We start from the raw sequence: 20,931 nt of genomic DNA on the forward strand, positions 1-20,931 counted from the left end.
TCTCTTTCTCTTGTGGCTGTGTGCATTTTGAACAGTCCTACTTAACACAATCACATAAGCCTTATTTTGTGAGGGATTACAAGGCATGAGTAATCCACCCAAATGAAAATGTCAATGGCAGGGGCAATTTAGAACTACCTACATGTCCTTCACAGTTCCGGGTCAAGCAGCACAATCAGGTCCTGGATTTCCTTTGTCCATCCAAATGCCTGATTATCAGTAATTGTGGTTTGAATGTTTTGGGACTGAACCAAAGAGCATCATCAGCCGCTCTGCATTGCTAATGTTTGTGTCAGCAGCAGTCAGTGTGGCCCTGCTGTTTGCTGTTTGCTGTGAGGAAGCAGTAAAGCTTTAGACGTGGGAGTGTGGCCAAAAGTGATTGAAGTGAATAATTTTTCTACCCTGCTAGTTTCAAACAAACAGATGAAAAGAAGCCTGCAAATAATAACAAATGTCTCTGCTTGTTTGAAGTGCACGCTTTGATTACCTGTGATTGTTCTCTCCCCCTCTCTCACTTTCCTGTTTTCTTACTCTCTCTCTATCCCCCCCTCTCTCTCCTTTAATTTCCCTCTCTTTCTTGTTTTTGCCTTCTCCTGACCTCCAGCCTTTCCTCTTGTTTGGAGTTTATGAGCATTACCTCCCTTCTCTCTCCCTCTCTCTCCCTCACTCTTTTTCTCTCTCTCTCCAGCATCCTTCCTACTGTCTCCATCCCTCTCCCCCTCCTGATATAGCACAACTGCTGCTAGCTGCACGCAATTCCTCCCTTTTTCTGTGTGCAGCTGAAAATCCATTACTGAGGATCAAGAAGCGCGATGCGATCCGATGCTTTCAGCCTGTGCTTCCAGTGCTGAGGTGCTGCAGCTTAAATCAGGTGTAATGTGATTTCACTGTATTGTGTTCCTCCATGCAACACCCCCCCCCCCCCCCCAAACACACACACACACACACACACACACACACACACACAATCCCTCTGTGCTTGTGTGAGCAGGACGCTGGAGCGGATGCAATCCCGTAGCTCAGACGTGGTCACATGTTGGTGGTGTATCACGCTTGTGCGGCGGTGTGCGTGTCAGCCATGTTTCCCCGATAAGACGAGGGCGAGTGTTATGTCTGAGGCGTGTTAGCGCACCGGCAGATCAGCTCGCTTCAAATGGCTTTGTCGCTTCCGTGCCGTCACGTTGCAGATGATCAAGCAAGCGAGAGCATTAAGTGGGGGGAGGGGGGGTAGCTGTACATGAGCGTGATTAGGGGACAGCAGCAGAGAGAGCACCACTCATATTCTGTTACCTCCTCCTCTGAATGCATGCTCACTTCCCATTCACTTGCAAAGGGCCGGTGCACACAGAGCTCACACACTACTAACTGGGCAGCGTTCGCTTGTCACTAGAACTGCGTAGTGAGTCGAGTCCCACCAGGGTGGCTTGCCCCATTCAGGGGGGTCAAACTGAAAAGGTCACACAACCTGCAAGTCATGCAGGTCATACACAGCCTGTTCGATGAGGAAATGACTTTGGAGATAACTGGCTCCTTGTGCCTTCTAAACATCATCATTGATAGATAGGGATGTTTTTTTTTATCAGGGCTGACATTTGAGCGCCTAGGATGACTGGGACAGGAAACTGTCTTGTTGTCAGTCTGGGAGGGATAATAATCGCTTCCATTGTGGCTGTTCTTTAGGCTTGCTTGCACTGGCCTGATTGTGTGTTTGGGGATGTCTTGCCTCTTGTGACGGATACAAAATACAATGTCCTCTAGCTTTTGCATCTGTAAAAGGTTCAGGACTGAGATATACTAGCACAGTGGCTAGCTACCTACCTGCTGAAATTAAGCAACACTGTCCCTCCACTTTCACTAACATTTTTTTGTTCCCATTTCACCCATTCCACACTCGCTCCCCCTTCTTCCTGCCCCCTCTCCACTCATCCTCCTGCTGCTGACAGGCAAACACTGACTTGGGCCACCGCTCCAGCCATCTGCTCCTCTGCTCCTCTGCTCCTCTGCTTCCAGAGCGCTGAGCGGCTGCTTTGTCAGGGTCAGCCAGGTAACCCAGCAGAGCCAGCCAGTGTCAACTTCGGGGAAACATTTCACTTGGCAGCCTTGTCATTTTGAGTGGCCGACTCAACTCTGAACACAAAGAACACCACACGCACACACACACACACACACACCAAACCAGAATACCATGGATCCACTGCCCCCTGAAGGCTCCATTCAAAGCCCTTTAACACTGCCACTGCTCGGCACTGAACCCCGGCATCACGCAGAGAGATGGTGTAATCAGCCGCTGCTTCCTAGGCCCTGCTCTCAGAAGCCCTCTTGACTCTAAGCTCAGGCTCTGGATTAGCCCAGTGCAAGTCTATGTGCTACATTTTGTGTGGATCCTGGCCATCTACTGCACCCATTTATCCTTCAGAATGCTTCCGTCCTGCAGACATTTTGTGGTGCTGGTTGCTATTTCTCCTCCTCTTACCTCAACTCACAGCTAGGTTGTGAAGAGTCACTGAAGTTGTCTGGTGACATTAGCAGCTGTTATTTCTTTTTCTTACGCCTTTCCTGAAGACACACATTTAAAAATAGAGGGTGTGCTCATGTAAAAATAGATGTGAGTGTACAGGTTGGGTTTAAGCTGCTGTGCCAAAAACTCTCCATCCCTCTCATGGATGCAGAATTGAAAGTCACATTAGTAGACTTTAGTAGACTTTCAGAATGAGCAGGTTTGACCTCAGCCATCACTTCAGTAAACTGACGATTTGAGTGTATGACTTGAGTCCATCTATCCTGTCTGGTCACGCACACACACAAAGCCCCCCACTAAAGCATTCTGTGCAATTATCACTGCAGCGCTTCAATACATTCATGAACAAGCCCATTGTGAAACCGCGCCAGCGAAAAAAAAAAAACTCTCATCTCCGCCAAAACCAATGCCATGAATGCCACCCCGCTGGGTGTTTTATCGATGGTGGGGGGCAGCCAGAACCTTTTGATGTCCACCTGAATGCGCTGTAGACGCACAGCGGGCAGTGGTAAGGCCAGTGGGCTTTTGTGCGCTCCCTGAGTGCCCCGGCAGAGTGCTGCTGGTGATGGCCTTCAGTAGAGCAGCGGGGGGGCGTGGGGTACAGCACCGGGCCGGTGTCATTAACCTGCTGGGGATGCGGCTCACCCTCACTAATGAATAAAAAGCACAAGCTGTCCCTCTTTCTTCCCATCCTGTGCTCGGGAACCTCCGACCGAGATGGGTCATTTTGCACAGCACCTCCATTAAATGCGCCACTCGCGTCTGGCTCACACTACATTAGAACTGGGTGTTCTTCTGGCACACCCTGATAAACAGATTGATCAATAGGCTTAATGACTTAATGACAAGCCACTGTGTGGAATGGCAATGTATTCAACAGACCATATCCTGTCAGAAAGAAGATTTCACAGGACCCTTATTGTTGTCGAACAGATGTTTATCACACTTCTGAAAGGAAGGCTTTTCATTTCATTGTCTCATTTCCACACAGAAGGAGTAGTGGTTATATCTTCCTGTTTGCTGTTTTAGAGTCAACTTACAGGCAAAAAACACAGCTGCATTGCAAGTCCCTCTCTGAAATGATACCCACTGTGTCAACCTGTCTGTCCACGTACATCTCCTGTCCCATCTGATCAATGCAGATTTAGCATCAAATGGGTAAAAGGTTTAACATCAGACAGGAATGCAGTGCAGCAATGCATGAGTTAGCATGAGTTAGGAGGCAGGTTTAGTACTAGACAAGATGGGAGGGTTAGCATGAGACAGGAAGCTATATTCAGTATTAGGCAGAAAGGTAGGTTTAAGAAGAAGTCAAGGCAGGGTTAGCATCGAACAGGACGCAGCTTTAGAGTTAGATTGAAAGGTAGGGTTAGCATGAGACGAGAATCAGGTTGAGTCCTGATAGCAAGCATATATCAGTCCACTACTGGGCACTGGAAGGCACCCTATGGTGGTATGGTACTTCATCAGTTTTAGTGTAACTATGCATGGCTATTAATAAAATAACATACAAAGTTAGCAATTCCTGGAATTTCTAAATCATACCCTTGGCATAGTCTATTTAAAATATCAGCCACTAATTGCCTACTAGAAGGCTCTCAAGATGAAAAAATGACTTGGTTAATTAAAGACTTATTTTATGCACTGGTAACACCTATAAAAAAAGGTTACGGTTCGGTGAGAATGACTCAGAAAATAGAAATTAGTAAAAAAAAAAAAGCGAGTGACAAAATGGTGACCCGTTTGTCTGTAGCTCACCAGCGGACGGCCCAAAAACTGATGAGCAAAAGGCCAGCGGGCCACCAGCTCTGCCCCCAGTGGGCCCACAATGTGTTGCTATCAGGGGTGTTAACCAGGAAGACAGATGTAGCATAAGACAGGCAGATTTACAACGAGACAGGACGGTACATTTAGCATGAGACAGGAATGCAGGGTCTAGTATAGGACGGGAGATATGTTTAACATTTCGCAGGAAGACAGGTTAGCATCACACAGAAAGACAGGGTTAGCAAGCAGTCAGGGGGGCCTGGTTAGCATCAAACAGTAAGGTAGGTTTAGAATGAGACAGTAAGTAGGTTTAATATTAGACAGGGAAACAGTGTTAACATTACACAGGCAGGCAGGTTTAGATGCAGACAGCGAGATCGGTTAGTATTAGACAGGAAGGCAGGGTTAGCATAGGACAGGAAAGTAAGATTAGCAAAAAGACAAACGGTATAAGATTTATAGTTATCCCCTAAGCAACAGAAGGCCCCCTAACACTGCACTCGAAATAAACAATGGCTACGCTTGGCCAGTCATCATACCCCAGCACTCCTCATTCCTGTTTGCCCTCACAGCCCACTGACCCCTCTCTTCCTCTGAGCGTGGCCCTGTCGTGGCCCCCGCCATGATAACATACCAGCAGAGCTCACCTTAGGGGCCCCTTCTCTGCCGTGCTTCTCTCAACAATATTCACCAGTCCCATTTAGCTGGTATACAGCTGCAATGAGGCAAAGATCAGGTCTGATTCTGCTCTTTGTCTCTGTAAGTGGGGAAGAGAGAGCCAAGCTGTTCGGTGTAAATGTGTGCTTTCTGACATGAAAGTGCTATGCGAGCAGGTTCCTGATTAACAGCCAGAGAATGAAAGGTCTGCTGTACGGGCCATTGGGGGAGCCAGCAGCCTTCCCCAGGCAATTCATATGCAGACTATTTAACAAACATGACAGAGACACAGCCAGTAACGTCAGTCTATAGCCTCTGTGTCTCTCTGGATACAGTTGCCGTGCTATTAACGGCATGGGTTTAGCCTTTCACAGGGAAGAACATAAATAAATCTGCACATCTATCTTTGTCTGTCTATCTATCTCCACATCTGTCACATAATGAGCCTCTTCTCTCTTCTGGAAAGTCGTATGATTATCTATCCACTCCTTATCAAGTCATCTCCCCATACCCCGGTGCTCATTTTCACGCTGCACTCTCAAAGACGACCTCTGCCGCTCTCGCATTTCCATACATCGATCGGCCTGAAGGGGATCCCCCCGCAGCACCTCATGTAAATGCATGAGCCCTTAGCAAGAGAAGCCCGGGAGCAAAGGCTCTAAGCCCAGCCACACGTGACAGGCAACGCAGCCTCCCATTACTATGTATGTGCTTCAGCTCTCGCCGAGAGGAAAAAGTGTCTCTGATTTAGCCATTAGCATTACCCACAGCCTGAATAGTGGCCCGGTCAGACTCAGCTCTACTCCCAAGGTGTCTGCTATGTGAACACAGGACCAGATCTGATTAGTTTCGGTTACAATGTTGCTGTGAGACAACGATGCTAAGCATATTAAGCGGGAATAGCCGCAGATAATCATTTGTTTTTCAAAAACTGGGATTTTGCTTCTAAAGCGTGAGTCAGTTCAATTCGTTCCGTCTCTGTGGGGCAGAATGAGATGAGGATCAGTCTCTTTTGCTGGGCAGCTTGATCGTCTTCAGACACCGCAAAGCTGCATTAATATTCTCTGTCAGATCAGAGACTGAGAGAGCATACACACACACAAACATAGACACACACGTGCACACACACACACACACACACACACACACACATAAACACATGCACTCGTTTGACTGCCATGGTGTCTGAGCATCAGGCAGAAACACAGAGGTAGGCTTGCTCAAATAATCTGAAAAAGCAGCATGAATTTTTCATCCTGGTAGCCGTAGCTGCGTTTTTTAAACCTCTCCAGAGAAGGAAGAACAACTCTTGATGCAAAGGGGTTCAGCATTCAAGGCATTGCTTTTTTTACGGGGCAAATATTTCACCAGGTACGTGGTCAGCAGTGGTCAAGTGCAAGGACATGGGACATTTACAAGGAGAAAGAAAGATGGCGAGAGATAGAGAGAGAGAGAGAGATAGAGAGAGAGAGATGGAGAGAGATAGCGAGAGACAGAGAGAACGAGAGAGGAGGGCTCTCGGCACAGGGGCTCTCTAGCCTCACTGGGGTTCTTTCTGAGAGAGTCAGGTGAGAGACAGATTCTTTTATCTCTTTTAAGAGAGACAGCCCATCCCCCAGTGCCAATTTGGAACCTGCTACCAGTGCATCATGGGTAAGGAAGTTTTTCCACTCAGTTTTTTTTTTTTTCTCCAGCACGCTGACCTGAATGCAGATGGTGAGGAATAGCACACGGCGGCAGCCAGCGAGAGGGGGGAGATGTACCGGCAGAGGGCTTGCTGTGTCTAAAAAAAAAACTTCCTCTTGAGCAAAAAGTAAGGTGAAACATTTGGGTGTGAAGAGTGCAGAATCATGCCCAGACAGGAGAAGAAAAGCGACGGGTGTGAGAGAGAGACAGAAAACCTTCTGATGCAAACTGGAAGAGAGAGAAAAGAAAAACACAAGCCAGTGCGACTGCGCTACTGCTGAGAGCTGCAGCTCCAGATTCCAAATCATTCTGGGAATCAAAACACTTTTTAATAATTCAGCACGAATGGGGGGGGGATGTGTGTGTGAAAAACCCTCTGCAGTAGGCAGAGGCAGGCAGAGGAAATGACGGTAGAAAGATATTGAGAAGGAGAGAGAAGAGGAGACAAGTCTGCATTTACAGTAAGTTGCTCCCTCATGGCTACACATGGACATATGCTGCTCTTGCCGTATGCAACACTTGCTTGCATTTTGCATCATGCATCCCCTCATTAGAAACCGGCCTGCCTCCTAGTTATTTGGAATGCTACAAATATGTATTGGCCTGAGCGATGAACTATGATAGGGAGTTTGATTTATTTAGGTTGTAGCCAATCGCACAAGTGATTTGCAGTTTAGCGAGTGGAAACTGGAGGCCATTTTGGCTTGAAGTAATTAAATCAGACAGGCAGCCACGGCACTGTACCTCGTCACCTCAATCTTCACAACATTTAAAACAAGTCGGCCTATGAAAGTCCTGGCCAATCAGCAGAGGATTCCATTTTTCAATTTGTCTCGGCAGCTGTTCTTCTCCGTGACACTATGTTTTTTAATGAAGGGGTTTAATGCTAATTCAAATTTGTTGCAGGCTAAACAATTCACCTCACAATACCACCCCCCCCCCCCCCCTTACACAAACCTCTTCCACCATCCCTCCCCACTCCCCTCCATCTGACCGAGCCACAACTCCTTGGGTTACTGCTTTTAATGTCTCCACATTGGCAACAAGGTAGAAAAGTGAAAAACAGTCACCAATTAGCCAGAGCCCCTGTTATTTTGCTGTTCTTGCTAACAATTCCCATTAATTATTTATTCGGAAGCCACACACACACACACACTCTCTCTCTCACACACACACACACACACACACACACACACACACACACACACAGTGAGTGTAAGGCCAGGGGAAGTGCAGTGGCTGGTTTTGTGTGTCTGTATGTCTCCGTGCTCACTGCTCCGTCTCGTCTGCCTCCCCCCTCCACCCACCCACCTCACACCGCTGGCCTGCTTCCCTGTCTGCTGTGTGAAACAAGCAGAGCACTGGAGGAGCAGTCACTCTGTGCCATCCCTATAGTGACAACACGTATCTTTACCTGGCTGCTTGCTGGATACTGAACTGAACTGAACTGAATTGATCATTATCGATCAATTAATGAATTGATCACACAAAACCATTAGGGGTCTATTTACCATAATCCTTCATCTGCCCACTCTGAAAGTTTGCGTTGAGGTCTGTTACTGTGTGTGCATTTGCATGAAAATGTGTGTGTGTGTGTCTGTATATGTCTCTCTGTGATCTCTCTCTCTGTTTGTGTGTGTGTGTGTGTGTGTGTGTGTGTGTACGTATGTATGAACAACCATGGCTGGGGTCAAGGCCTATTTGTCCACACAAACACTACAGTGGGCACTCTATTCACAAGGCCTCACCAATCCTGTGTCCCTCCCTCCTCTCCTCTCCTCTCCTCTCCTCTCCTCTCTTCTCCTCTCCTCTCCCCTCCCCTCCCCTCCCCTCCCCTTCTCTCCTCTCCTCTCCCCTTCTCTTCTCTCCTCTCCTCTCCTCTTCTCTTCTCTTCTCTCCTCTCCTCCACCCCTACTGTGCAGGTGATCCGTGTAGAATACAGAGAGGCAGGCAGGGGGGCTCACAGACATCTATTAGCCATGGATTATGAAGGAGATTGCACTTTGAGGGATGGGGCTTTCGGTTCCATGGTTTCATCAGCACAGTGGACATAAGGGGTCTTAACAGTATTGATACAATCCCATAAAGGCTTATGGGCCAATGTCACCACACTGTAATTTCACCAGCATCGTAAAAAAAGTTTTAATTAGCGGGTGTCTGTTTGCTTTTACCACGTTAATCTGTTTGTTGATTTCGCTTTAGCCCTGGAACTCTTTAATTACCCAACTTTGACGCATGTTTTAATTTACTGTGTGAAGTTTTTGTTGCAGCTGAGGCACAGTTGCAGCATGGAGCATCTACCCCCGAGGCAGGATCACAAAATAGTGAACTACCCACCATGACAGATGTTTTGTGCTAATGTGCATTCCTGGCTGCTGTGACTTAAACCGCTGTGACATCAAAGAGAGCTAAAAGGGACTTCTGAATGCTAGCATTGAAGTTCGCTCAGCATGTTGTTTCTCTCAGAGCGAAAGCTGACCTTTCCCTCTTCTGACTTCCTCTTCCCTTTCCCTCTTCCCATGATGTGTGACATAAGACGTGAACATATACTGTACCTTAACATTAGCAAAACTAAACGCTAGCACACAATGTCCTCGCAGGCACGGCTTTTAGGTCTCCCTCTGGAGCTTCCACAACTGTGGGCAGTCACCACCTGCAGAACATGGTTTCAAAGACGTAGCGTACAAAAGCGAATTGCGTACAAAAGCACGCAGTGGAGGCAAAAATGGGTGTGCAACCTGATCTTAAAAGCAGCTTTTTGGCGTGTTTTTTTTTTTTGTTGCATAAATGGTAACACCTGTTGGGTGGGTGGTTCTCCCCGCCATTCATGTTGTGCCGCTCAAGAGACCACTTACCACCGCAGCAGCAACACCACCACCGCCACCGCCGCGGCCGCCCGGTGGTTCCGAGTGGTAAACAAACGGAACCCCCACTGCTTCTGCCCACTCTCTCACCCACACCTGCACGCAGTTGACAGCTGCTGGCACACAATGCCAGAAACCATCCCAATCAGCGAGACTGATTGCCCCATTAAAGCATGCTTTTAGCCACCACCCCACACACCCCCCCACCCAAACCCCTCCGAGCCGACCCAGCACCACGCTGCTCGTTGTTAGGGCTGATGGGGGCCTGACTCCCCTTATCTCTGAACCCCCGGGGCCGGGCCCGGAGGGAGGAAACAACCCCTCACACGATGCCCCCGGAGTGAGACGCGAGAGGAAGGAGAGAGAGAGTGTTGGATTCATTACAAGGGTGTGGGAATGATTCCTCAATGTGGCGCAGTGGGACTCACCACATTTCTCACACATGCCAACAAATCGTCTCGGCATCGCAGTTAGCTCCTCGGATGAATAGTGCGAAAATGTCATGGTGTAGTGGTGTTCAATGGATCTTAGGGTTGATGACCTAGATACAGTCACCATCCAAAACAGCTAAATTAAAAACCCTCTTCAATGCACCATTTGGAGTGGCATGTTATTCAGAGGTTTTAAAGATGTCAATGAAAGGCACGACTGGGTCCCCGTGAAGTAGTCGAAAAAAGCTATGAAAGACTTTTTATTCTGTTTCAGACATGGTTTTTTTTGGTCTCAATACCAGAATCTATTTCTCCAGACTAAACTCGCATATTTCACCCAGGCCCCAGAGGCAGAGACGGAGAGACGAGAAACTTAAATAATGAAGTCGTTTTAGATAGAACCTTGGCCTGGAAAGAAAAGGCAAAACACACACACACACACACGCAGAGACACACACAGAGACACACACGCAGAGACACACACACACACACACAAAGGAGTGCACCCCTTTCACTTGTCTTTCCTGCAGCCAGGTTCTGCTACTCCTCTTCATCTCTGAACAATGACACATTTATTTTCGCCCCATCATGGACCCCGCTGGCACACGGGGGGTTAACCCTGCGGCTGGCACTGGTCTGTGTCTGTGCCACCGCCAGGGTCCACCTGCCCCTACGCCCACCGCCTCTTCTTCTGAAGCAGGGCCGCGCGTACGGCCCACTGCCTCACTAATCTCAGGAGTCAGCACGCTTCCTCAGAGTCTCTTAACACTGACACAACCTCCGGCACACAGGGGCACTAATGATCCCAACACACACACCACCACCTCCCCCCCTTCCACACACACACACACACACACACACACACACACACACACACACACACACACACACACACACACACACACACACACACACACACACACAGCACCCTCACCTCTGCCTCTGATCCACCCCTCTTTAATTAGCCCCTGCTCTCCATAATCATAGCCTCCACTGCTCTCTCTTCATGCCCCCACGAGTACACAGACCTCTTTTCTGCCACCATCGTTTCCAACGCTTGCCATGGTTTTAGATTCATTAGAGCATTGCAGTTGGGCTTACTTTTCTTAAAGTGGCGAGAAATAAAAGGAGATGTGTGTGAGGAGTGATTTTTTCTCTCTTTTGCGTGACCAAACGAAGGACCTAATACAGAGGGCTGCGGTGTATATTCCAGGCAGAGATAGCCCGAGGCATCCGAGGGCGCATCCTCACAACATACACACACACACACACACACACACACACACACACACACACACACACACACACACACAAACAAACACACACACACACACACACAAACACACACACACACACACAAACACACACACACACACAGAGAGACACACACACACACACACACACACAAACACACACAGACACACACACACACACACAATCACACACAGACACACACACACACACACACGCTGGCCGTTTGATCATTAGCACATGACTTATAGGGCTGCAGACTGATCCCAATGTGACCAGGGCAGAGAGGAACCAGAAGCCTGGGGAAGACAAGAGAAGGGGGGAGGGACTCTGCCAGAGCTCTGAGAGAGTCGGCGCTCTCTCCACCTCCTGCCCACCCGCCATTGGCCGATTTTGTGTCGGCGGCACGAGCCCATGTGGCTGCCGGTCCTCCTCGAAAGCTGGCAAACTCCCAGAGACTTCTAACCCACGGATCTATCAGTGGAGTGAGCAGGCGTGTCACAGAAAACCTGCGTCTTCCATTAGAAGGCTGACAGAAGCTAATGCTTGTCCCTGCAGCTGTCCGTTCTTTGTCTCCCTCTCTCTCCCTGTCTTTTCTCAGAGACTCTCTTACCCCCTTCTCTCTTTCACACTCTCACTTTGCTCCCCACTCCACCCCATATCTCTTTTCTTCTTCTTCTCTTTTCCCACTCTTCCCTGCCAGCTTTGTCTCCCCTCCAGATATGTAAATATTCTGCTAAATGTGCAGTTTGTGAGTGTTGTCCTCTTCCCTCAGTGTTAGCCTCAGTAGTCTTCTCATATTTTCACCTCCCTTCAACCCCTCCCTCAGCAGGCATGGCTCCATGTTGCTTCGGTTTGTTTGTTTTGTTTTGTTTTGTTTGGTTTTTAAAAGCCTGTCTTGTTCTGTGTCTATTTGTCTGGGTGGTGAGGTTGGTATAAATGGGGCCGTGTGGCGAACGAGCGTGCAGACGGAGACACATGGATGAAACAGGGCTTTATTATGGCCTGAATTCGCGACAGTCACCTGGGAGGGAGGGGGGGGGGGGGGGGGAGCGCGCATGTAAATGAGCTGCTCTCACACAAAGTACTGTCTCCTCTCCGCTGTTGTTTTGCTCTTTTGAATAATTGACAGGGCCTGTGCTGCGGGAAACGGGGACAAATCTGCTGAGCTAATATCACAGCCAAGAGTGCCTCGGCGCCAAATGCTGTCACTCCCAGGGCAGTATAGAATCATTACAGTGTTGACAGTAAACAGTGCTCACGTTAGCCTAGCCTGGCGACAGTAGCAGGTACAACACCAACCATCCCTTCATCTCCACCACCTGTCCTGCTCTTTCAGGCTTGTTTTGGGTCTTCCCCTGTGAGCATTTGGTGGAGATCTAGATCTGGTCTAATTTGTAAGCAGGGCTTTAATGTCGGGGCTGTGTGCTAATACTAAGCCTGAAAAGCTCGGAGAAAACCAGATTTATCAGTGGTCCCCCATCTGCCCTGTGTTTTTTTTCTTTGATTACTCTGTCTGGGATGAAAGGCGTGTGTGTGTGTGTGTGTGTGTGTGTGTGTGTGTGTGTGTGTGTGTGTGTGTGTGTGTGTGTGTGTGTGTGTGTGTGTGTGTGTGTGTGTGTGTGTGTGTGTGTGTGTGTGTGTGTGTGAGTGAGTGAGTGAGTGAGTGTGAGTGTGAGTGTGAGTGTGTGTGTGTGTGTGTGTGTGTGTGTGTGTGTGTGATTAAAGCCTTGGCTGGAAGGGGCAGGAAGTGGACGGGCATTGGGCGCTTGCCGCTTGGTGCAACCATTGAGTTTTTCCGTTTGTCTCTTTCTGATAGCAGGGAGAGCAAGAATTATTATTCTGTTTGCTGTGGAGAAGTGGAGGGACAAACTTGAGGGATTAAATGTGGTGTCTCAAAGACTCCTTATTCTCTTTCCAATACATTCTAAACCCGCACACAAACCTCGACGCAGTCATTTGGGTGGAGTGCCTTCAGAACCCACCATCTTTGAACGAGAGTCACGTTCTCCAGCTCTGTAGCCTTTGAGCAGAGAAGATGGTCCATGGAACGCAGTCAATATGAGAGAGAGAATCTTCAGGCTCAGGAGAAGGCACTTCATTGCAATGCAAACTCAGTCCTCACTCACAGCTGTGTGCTTCGAATGGAGAGCAGCTAACCTCCCTGCTTCTGTCGTTTTCAGACGACAGAAAACCCTCACAACAGGATTTAACTCCCAGGATGGCCTTGCTCTCTCTCTCTCTCTCTCTCTCTCTCTCTCTCTCACACACACACACACTCTCTCTGTCTCTGTCTCTGTATCTCTATTGCTCTGTCTGTTTCTCTTACACACACCCACACAACCTGTTTGTTGTCTCTGTCTTCTCTCCCTTTCTCTCCTTCACACCCCCCTCCCTCCCTCCACATGTGCACACACACACTCACACACACACAGCCACACACACACACTTAGCACATCAACCACCCCACACAGTGGAGTAAGAGTGCGCCTACACATTCAAACCAGCAGCGGGCCTGATTAAAGCCCCTTCCTCACTGAGGATGGAAGTGCCACCTTTTGTGCTCCTGACACGACTGAGCCCCTGAGCCCCCCCCCCCCCCCCCCCCCCCCCCTCCGTGAAGTCAAGGTTTAAATCAAGAGCCCTCTGAGGAGCTGCATGCCAAGGCCTCCCCTTCCCTGCAGCCTACGCATTCATCCTGCCTACTCGGAAGAAGAAAAAAACAGATGATAAATGTCAAGGAACCCCCTTTCTTCTTTTACAATCTCCCGACTATACAAAAAATGGAAAAAGAGGGGGAACTGTTCTTGTCTAAAACACACGGATAAAAACACTGTGCTAGATTTGCAGCGCAAACACACAGGTGTCGCTGATATGTGAGAGGACAGAGAGATGTGACAAATCCTCTTCTGGTGCCCAGCTGCTCCGAACAGACCTTTAATAACAGGCAGACTTCTGCTAGAGTGTTTTTCACGATATGAGGGAGACAGTTTGGGTGGATTTGAATAAGATTTGTAAGACAGATCTTGCCCCACATTTCTTTAATACCGGCTACACCATCTGGCTTGGTGGCCTCTCCTTATCCTCATGCGCAATTTAAAACTCACCCTCCACCTTTAATAGTGGCAATTAAAAAAATATGCATCCAATTGCACCCAATGGATTGTGATATCTACTTTTTTAATATCCTATACAAAGAGCACATCCAACTTGCTTCATCCACCTTTCAACAACACATTTATATTGCGGTCCTCTGGCTGAAGAGAAAGCCATTAAGCGAAAAAGAAATCTCCCAGCCTTATTTTTTTTTTGCTCCTTTAAAGAACATCTTTTTACAGGTAGTAGCAGGATGTTGGCTCTAAAAGATGATCCGTGGGGCCTATAATCAGCCATTTTATTAATTTGGGTGCCCACTCTCCCAGCTGGAGATTTAGCGACGTGGGAGTGAGCTGAGAGGACTGTAGCAGCCAGTATCTGGAGCCACTGAGTGCATACATTACACATCCATTGTAATCGCTCCCTAGCTGGAGGTGGTGCTAGTGATGGTGGTGGGGGGGTGGGGGGGTACTGTGCGCAGTGTCCAAACCCCCGTGGGCTCTCCACTGCGATGGGCTGCTCACCGACAGAGGTAGGAGCAGCGATAACATTCACCGGAACACGGGGAGCCTGGCTATTAGAGAAACTCAATTCAGATTTTACTGTCACAATAAACCATCTCATTAATGGAGATAGAGAGATGGGAAGAGAGGGGGGAGAACGAGTGAAGGGAAGGGAAGGGAGGGAGCGAGGGAGGGAGGCAGACAGAGGGCTTCTGGAATCACTGTTAAAGAAACCAATGTCTCTTTTTTTCTTTTTCTTCTTCTTCTGCTATTATCTGTCTCCCGCTGAGCACTTTAATTAAGCGCACAGCCAATGGAAGCACCTCTGTTTGAACATGTGCCCAGCACAATGGCAAACACAACGGACAAGGCCCTGAATTATTTAAGTCAGAGAATTCACTGTGAGTGGCATATGACCCTTAGGCACGCTCAGGCATGAGCGAATGTCATGCTGGCCCAGTGTTCCTGTTGTTGTGTATGCGCTGATGTCTGTGGCACGCACATGTGTATGCATCTACTTTGTTTAGTGTCATAGGAGCTTTAGTTTCCATTACCCTTCATCTGGCATTGCCAAGCTGAAATAGAATATGCTTGCCTATGTGTGTGTGTGTGTGTGTGTGTGTCTGTTTGTGTATGTGTGTGTGCGTGCGTGGGTGCATTTGTGTGTATGTGTGTACATTTGTGTCTATGTCACAGCAGCTCTCCATGACCCTTCATCTGGCATTGCGGTATCTGTCATTGGTGAAAGGGCAGATGCCAGCCGCACTGTCCATGCTGGGGACTGAATCACTGTCTCAGCACACAAGGGCAATGTCACCTGGGGAAGGGGCCACAGCATGAGCCTCCTTGACAGAGGAGAAAGGGGGGGTTGGGGAGGCGCACCTGGGATTACAGTCAACATGGCCCACGAATGTTGTCCTCATTCCGCCCACCCCGCTAGCCCCCAACCCCACAACACCACCCCCACCCCTCCCCTCTGCACTCGCACAAGATCAATGTCGTTGACATTGACATTGACCTTTAAACTGCAATTAGCCACTTCATCAGATATTAATTATTAATATTAGGAAAACCAACAGGGCTTAGGGTTGTTTGTCTCTTTCACCTCATTATCATTTGCTAACGACCAAGCCTGCATCTCATTTTCACAACAAAGAGGAAACAGCGATATTTGCTGAGGATTCAGGTGGTTCTAAAGGGCAGGGACAGAGAGTGAGAGAGAGAGAGAGAGAGAAAGAGAGAGAGAGAAGGAGAGAGAGAGGAGAGCTGATAAAATGCTGAGATACCCTCCTTCCCTCCCGCCTGCTCTCCTCTGGAACAAAAAAAATGTACTCTTGATTTAATGATCTGTCCCGCTTCCTTAGGCTGCATAAGGATAAGATTTATTAGCCGAACGGTAACAGTCCTTTCTCTTTTTTAAGCCAAAGCCTCTGCCCTTAATCAGTTCGAATTAGCTGATGGTTACATAAAGAGGACACTGGGAGTGCTCTGGGGGGAGACGACGATCTGCTGTGAAAAATTACATCTATACTTGGCAGCCATGGCTCCTGCCCACACCTTCCTGTTAATTACTCATCATTCGCTGTAGAGTGTCATGTTGTGGACGGATGCCACAGAAAAGGATCCAGGGGAACGAGCAAACGAGGACCCATTCTTCGGCTCCGTTCGGTTTCTTTTTTTTGTACGTTTTTTTTTTTGTTTCTGATTCAGACAGCGTCCGCTCGCTAATCAGCTGTTTGGCATGCAGGCCGGTCTGAGGTGAGCTGCATAGCTGCGGCGTAATTGAAGCTCAGCTAGCCGATAAGGAGTAATACTCTGTCAATTACAAGAGATACTTTGCTTGGTGAAAGGTGGATCAGGCCGGCTCCAAAATTGAGCAGGCCGCTTTAATGAGTTCAAGTCTTTTGGTTTTGGTTGGCGTTGATAGATGATATTGTTGCTTATTATTGAGGTCATTATCTCAGGGGGGTGCTGTTTGCACGCCAAAGAGAGGTGGAGCACAGGAGGGTAGAGTTCTGTTTTAAATATGTATCCGTTCAAAGCCTCACATTAAGGGCTGATAGTGTTTCTCCCTCCCCAACATGTTCCTCATTGTGCATTTGTTCTCTCCCCTTCTCTGGAAGCTTAGAAAGATTTTAAGGATCAGTCTGAGGTTTATGTTTTTCTCCTCTCCACTTTCTCCTCTTCAACTACACGTCGGCCCCACGCTGCCAGGGGCCCTCTCCATACCTGTCAGCGAGGGCCCGTCAAGCCTCACGATCATGGGCCACGCTCTGACTGACAATAGCATCAAATTAGAACCAAACATCACAGTATGATGGGATTACAGGGTAGCTCACACATCACAGAAACGCATTAAACTAGTACTATTTCCTTGCAGCCACTGCACTGCATGGCACGTGGCTAGATGCTGTCAAAACATAGGATAACAAGGTCAAAACCATCAAATGCAATTCAAACACGCCTCTGGGCTTGTGTAAACACTGATGCTCAATGTCATGTTGCCTTTGAGTTACATATGTGTTGTGTGCATTCCTTGCACATGTATATAATTAGTGCGTCGCCAAATGTAATTAAATAAGAGAATAAGGTTGAAAGAAGAAAGGAAAATATCTGAACAGGTGTGAAGCATAGAAGCACAGGGCCACGGCTGTTTCTCCCCCCGCTCTCTTCGCCAGCCTTTGTGCCTGTCAATCACTCTCATCAACGCTCCTTCCCCACGACCACTCCATGATGAACCCCTCACGCACAGCGGGACAAGACCTTTCAGCCAAATATCCAGTCAGTTCAAGTGGAGATTCCTTTTTTTCCCCCCGAATACAATGCAGAAACCCGGCAAGACAAACCTATTTGCAGCATAAAATCAGGTAAATGTCCTTCTCCACTTCAATTTAGTTGTCTGAGATACAAGCTCTGGAAGTGAGACTGATCACAATTTCAAATGAACTGAATTCTCCCAGCCACGGAATACATTTGTCGAAATGCATGTAAATAGATTTGGAGGTTGGGCATCCAGAAGTCTGCAGTCTTCACAGTTGCACAGTACATTTAGAAAAGGCGGCTGAGACGTGCTATAGCTCTAAAGACAACCCAGAAAAACAAGCCAATTACATTGTGAAGGACACTTCAGCCTGAGTATCTCTGATGCAGTAAGGTAATGCAAATGTACATCATGTCCTCTGTCAAGTGCAAATAAAATATCTGTCTTACTGTGCTGGTTTCTAGATGAGGAGGCACATCTATATGGGTGTGTGTGCATATATATGTCTGTATATGTCATGCATTTGTATCTGTGTTTATGAAGAGGGGATCCAATACTTGCCCACATGTGTTGGTGTTTGCCTGAGCATGCATGAGTGCACTGAATGTCTGTTTTAGGAGACAATCAAATCAAATTCATCATTTCACCACCAATTCACCCAATCATCCATCCAAATCCAAGAGTGACAAGACGCAGCAATTATTGCACATCACAGCAGCCGTGTACGCATCCCCTGTCATGTATCGTGCACCCCTCCTCTGACACGTCTCACCCAGTGTCTGTTCCATGGCTGGCTGACTGGGCAAAGGGAGACTGGGGTGGGGTAGGGGGGGTAGGTGGGGTAGGTGGATGGGGCAGGCTTTCTCAGAGCACAGTAATCAGACGCCACCAGCGGAGAGGAAGCAGCTCGAGCAGACAGCGGTTACAGGCGACTGCTGCACCATTCATGGCAGAGCCAGACACACAGATGCAACCATCAGTGAGAGTAAAGGATTTGGTCAGCACTGCCATGTGCACGAGCTCATCATGGCATCAAACACACACACACACACACACACACACACACACACACACACACACACACACACACACAGAATACGTGCACATACACACATCCTCACACACACACACACACACACACACACACACGAACACACACACAGAATACGTGCACATACACACATCCTCACACACACACACACACACACACACGTGCATACACACACACACGGAAGTGACACTGGTCTTCAGCTTCACCTTAAGAGGCTTTTAGACAGATATCATGCATTGCTTGAGGAAGACTACATGCGAGATAAATAGACATCTGATACCCATCTCCTTACAGTGACTGTGTATGCATGAATGCATGACTAATGTTATCTCACATCTTCAAGAACACCTTCACACTTTGTTTGTGTTTGTGTCTATGCATGTGCGTGTGTGTGTGTGTATTAAACGTCCTTCAGATGAAGAACAGTGTGAGTGTGTATGTGTGTCTGTGTGTGACACACCAAATGTTATGATGAATGCTGCAGAGACATTAGCACATCAGATTATTTCACATGCAGAGCACAGAATGTCTAAAATTATTTAATGCCGAGATAACAAGCTAATGCTGTCTCCTTAGCCTCTGAAGATCATAGCTCATGCCTTGGCAAACCTAGAACGCTGTTTGAAAAATAAATCTTTCATTTGCTATTGAAAATGGAAAACTTTAACATGTGAGCTGGTGGTGCATTTCAATGGTTACCAGGCCTTAAAAGCCTTTATGCCTGAAATGATTAAAAGCACATTCACACTTTCCAACCATTCTACTCAGCACATTCTTATGTCTTCTGGGAAAAAACGGTTCTAATCATTCTGTCCGTAAAATGAAAACAAAACGATGTGGCCATGGATAACAATGAAGGTCCCCTGAGAGAGGGAGGGGAACCGTCAGAATGTACTCAAAGACAGACCTTGCATGTCTGACATTCCGTATCTGCAATGAATATAGCAGAGCAACACAACAACATACTAAGAGGTATCATAATCCTGTAAAGTCTCAATCAGTTTAGGGCTGAAGTCCAGATGATCTACAAAAAACACATGTGTACTTCAGTGTATATCTTCAGGCACCTTGCATCGTGATTTTTTAATCTTCAGTATTACTGTGAAAAACCCACGTCAACTGCTCAATACATTTGATAGCAACCAACGATAAGCATCACATATCCGAAAGATTCGGGGGCTGGAAATAACGCATTTCTAAAACCTACCCAGTTGAAAATGTCTACAAACTACTCCCCTTTGAAGATCTGTATTTCACAATTTCAGACGCAAATACGTTTGACAGCTATTCTCTTCATATGAGGTAGGCTGCGGAGCAAAATTGGCTACGTTAAAACTGACGACGTAAAATGTCAAATATTTCACAATACACAAGATGGGCTGTATTTGTTAGCTACTTATAGACTACTGTTGTCATACTTCAAAATGCCCATGGCGTAACACTTAAAACTGAATAATTAAATCGACGAAACAGCTGTTAATGATAAAATACGTGTTGTCTGTCTGCGATTAGTAAGATTGGGGTAACGTTACTAATAGGCTGGGTGTTGAAAGTCTATATCTAATCAGAGGGAGATGGTGGCGCCAGGGGGAGTAAGCGAGGAGTTCATGGTTTTAATAGTTTTTTTTTTTTTTCAGGTCCACAGTGTTGCCAGTTAAAAGAAGACTTTTGTTTCACGACTTTCCAGATCAATGTCGTTTGGATTGGCTACATTTTAGATTTCACAGCATCCACAGATTTAAGAGTCCACAGCACTTCCTCGCTTGGAACGAGTGTTCTGTGCACAGTTCGTTTTCTAGACACTGATCTGTTAGTCCACAAAATGTTGTCTATGTTAACTGTTTTCTCGTGTTGATTTTTTCAACGATCCTTTATAACTATGAACGAAAAAACTAATATTTTGTGGACAAACAGGAACCTGACTAAACCAAGCAGACATCCCGGTGCTTTCCAGTGGAAGAGCGCCTGATAAACTGCAGTGCGGCATCCTCCCTTTAAGTCTTAAGAATAATATTTCATGATATTGATTAATATTTTATTCACGTCTGACTTGCACATTCAGCCCTCTCACGTTAGGCTCGAGTAATCTCATCAACCCCCAGTCAGAGACATCTGTTCTAAGTTTCAGCCATATTTACAGACAACAATAAAACTGACACTGAAAACAGGACATGCATATGCTTCTGTGATGCTGAATATTTGTTTGCCTCTTAATCAAACTCGTATTAGCCTAGCTGGGTATGCCCATTGAATTACCTTATTCCTGCGTGCACGAGTAGCATATATAACGATACCCGGTTGCAGTGTAAGGGTAACGATAACACACATAATGTAATCGTTAAGAAA

At 47.3% G+C, this 20,931-nt stretch overlaps 1 protein-coding gene across 1 annotated transcript in view; it reads right to left on the reverse strand.

Moving 5' to 3' along the window:
- The window catches only part of rtn4rl1b (reticulon 4 receptor-like 1b), a 109,034-nt gene that overhangs the window by 87,161 nt on the left and 942 nt on the right, over positions 1–20,931 (reverse strand). The gene's annotated exons all lie outside the window — the stretch shown is intronic.

This window comes from Clupea harengus, chromosome 9, assembly GCF_900700415.2.
Source record: "Clupea harengus chromosome 9, Ch_v2.0.2, whole genome shotgun sequence".
Taxonomy (NCBI): Eukaryota; Metazoa; Chordata; class Actinopteri; order Clupeiformes; family Clupeidae; genus Clupea; species Clupea harengus.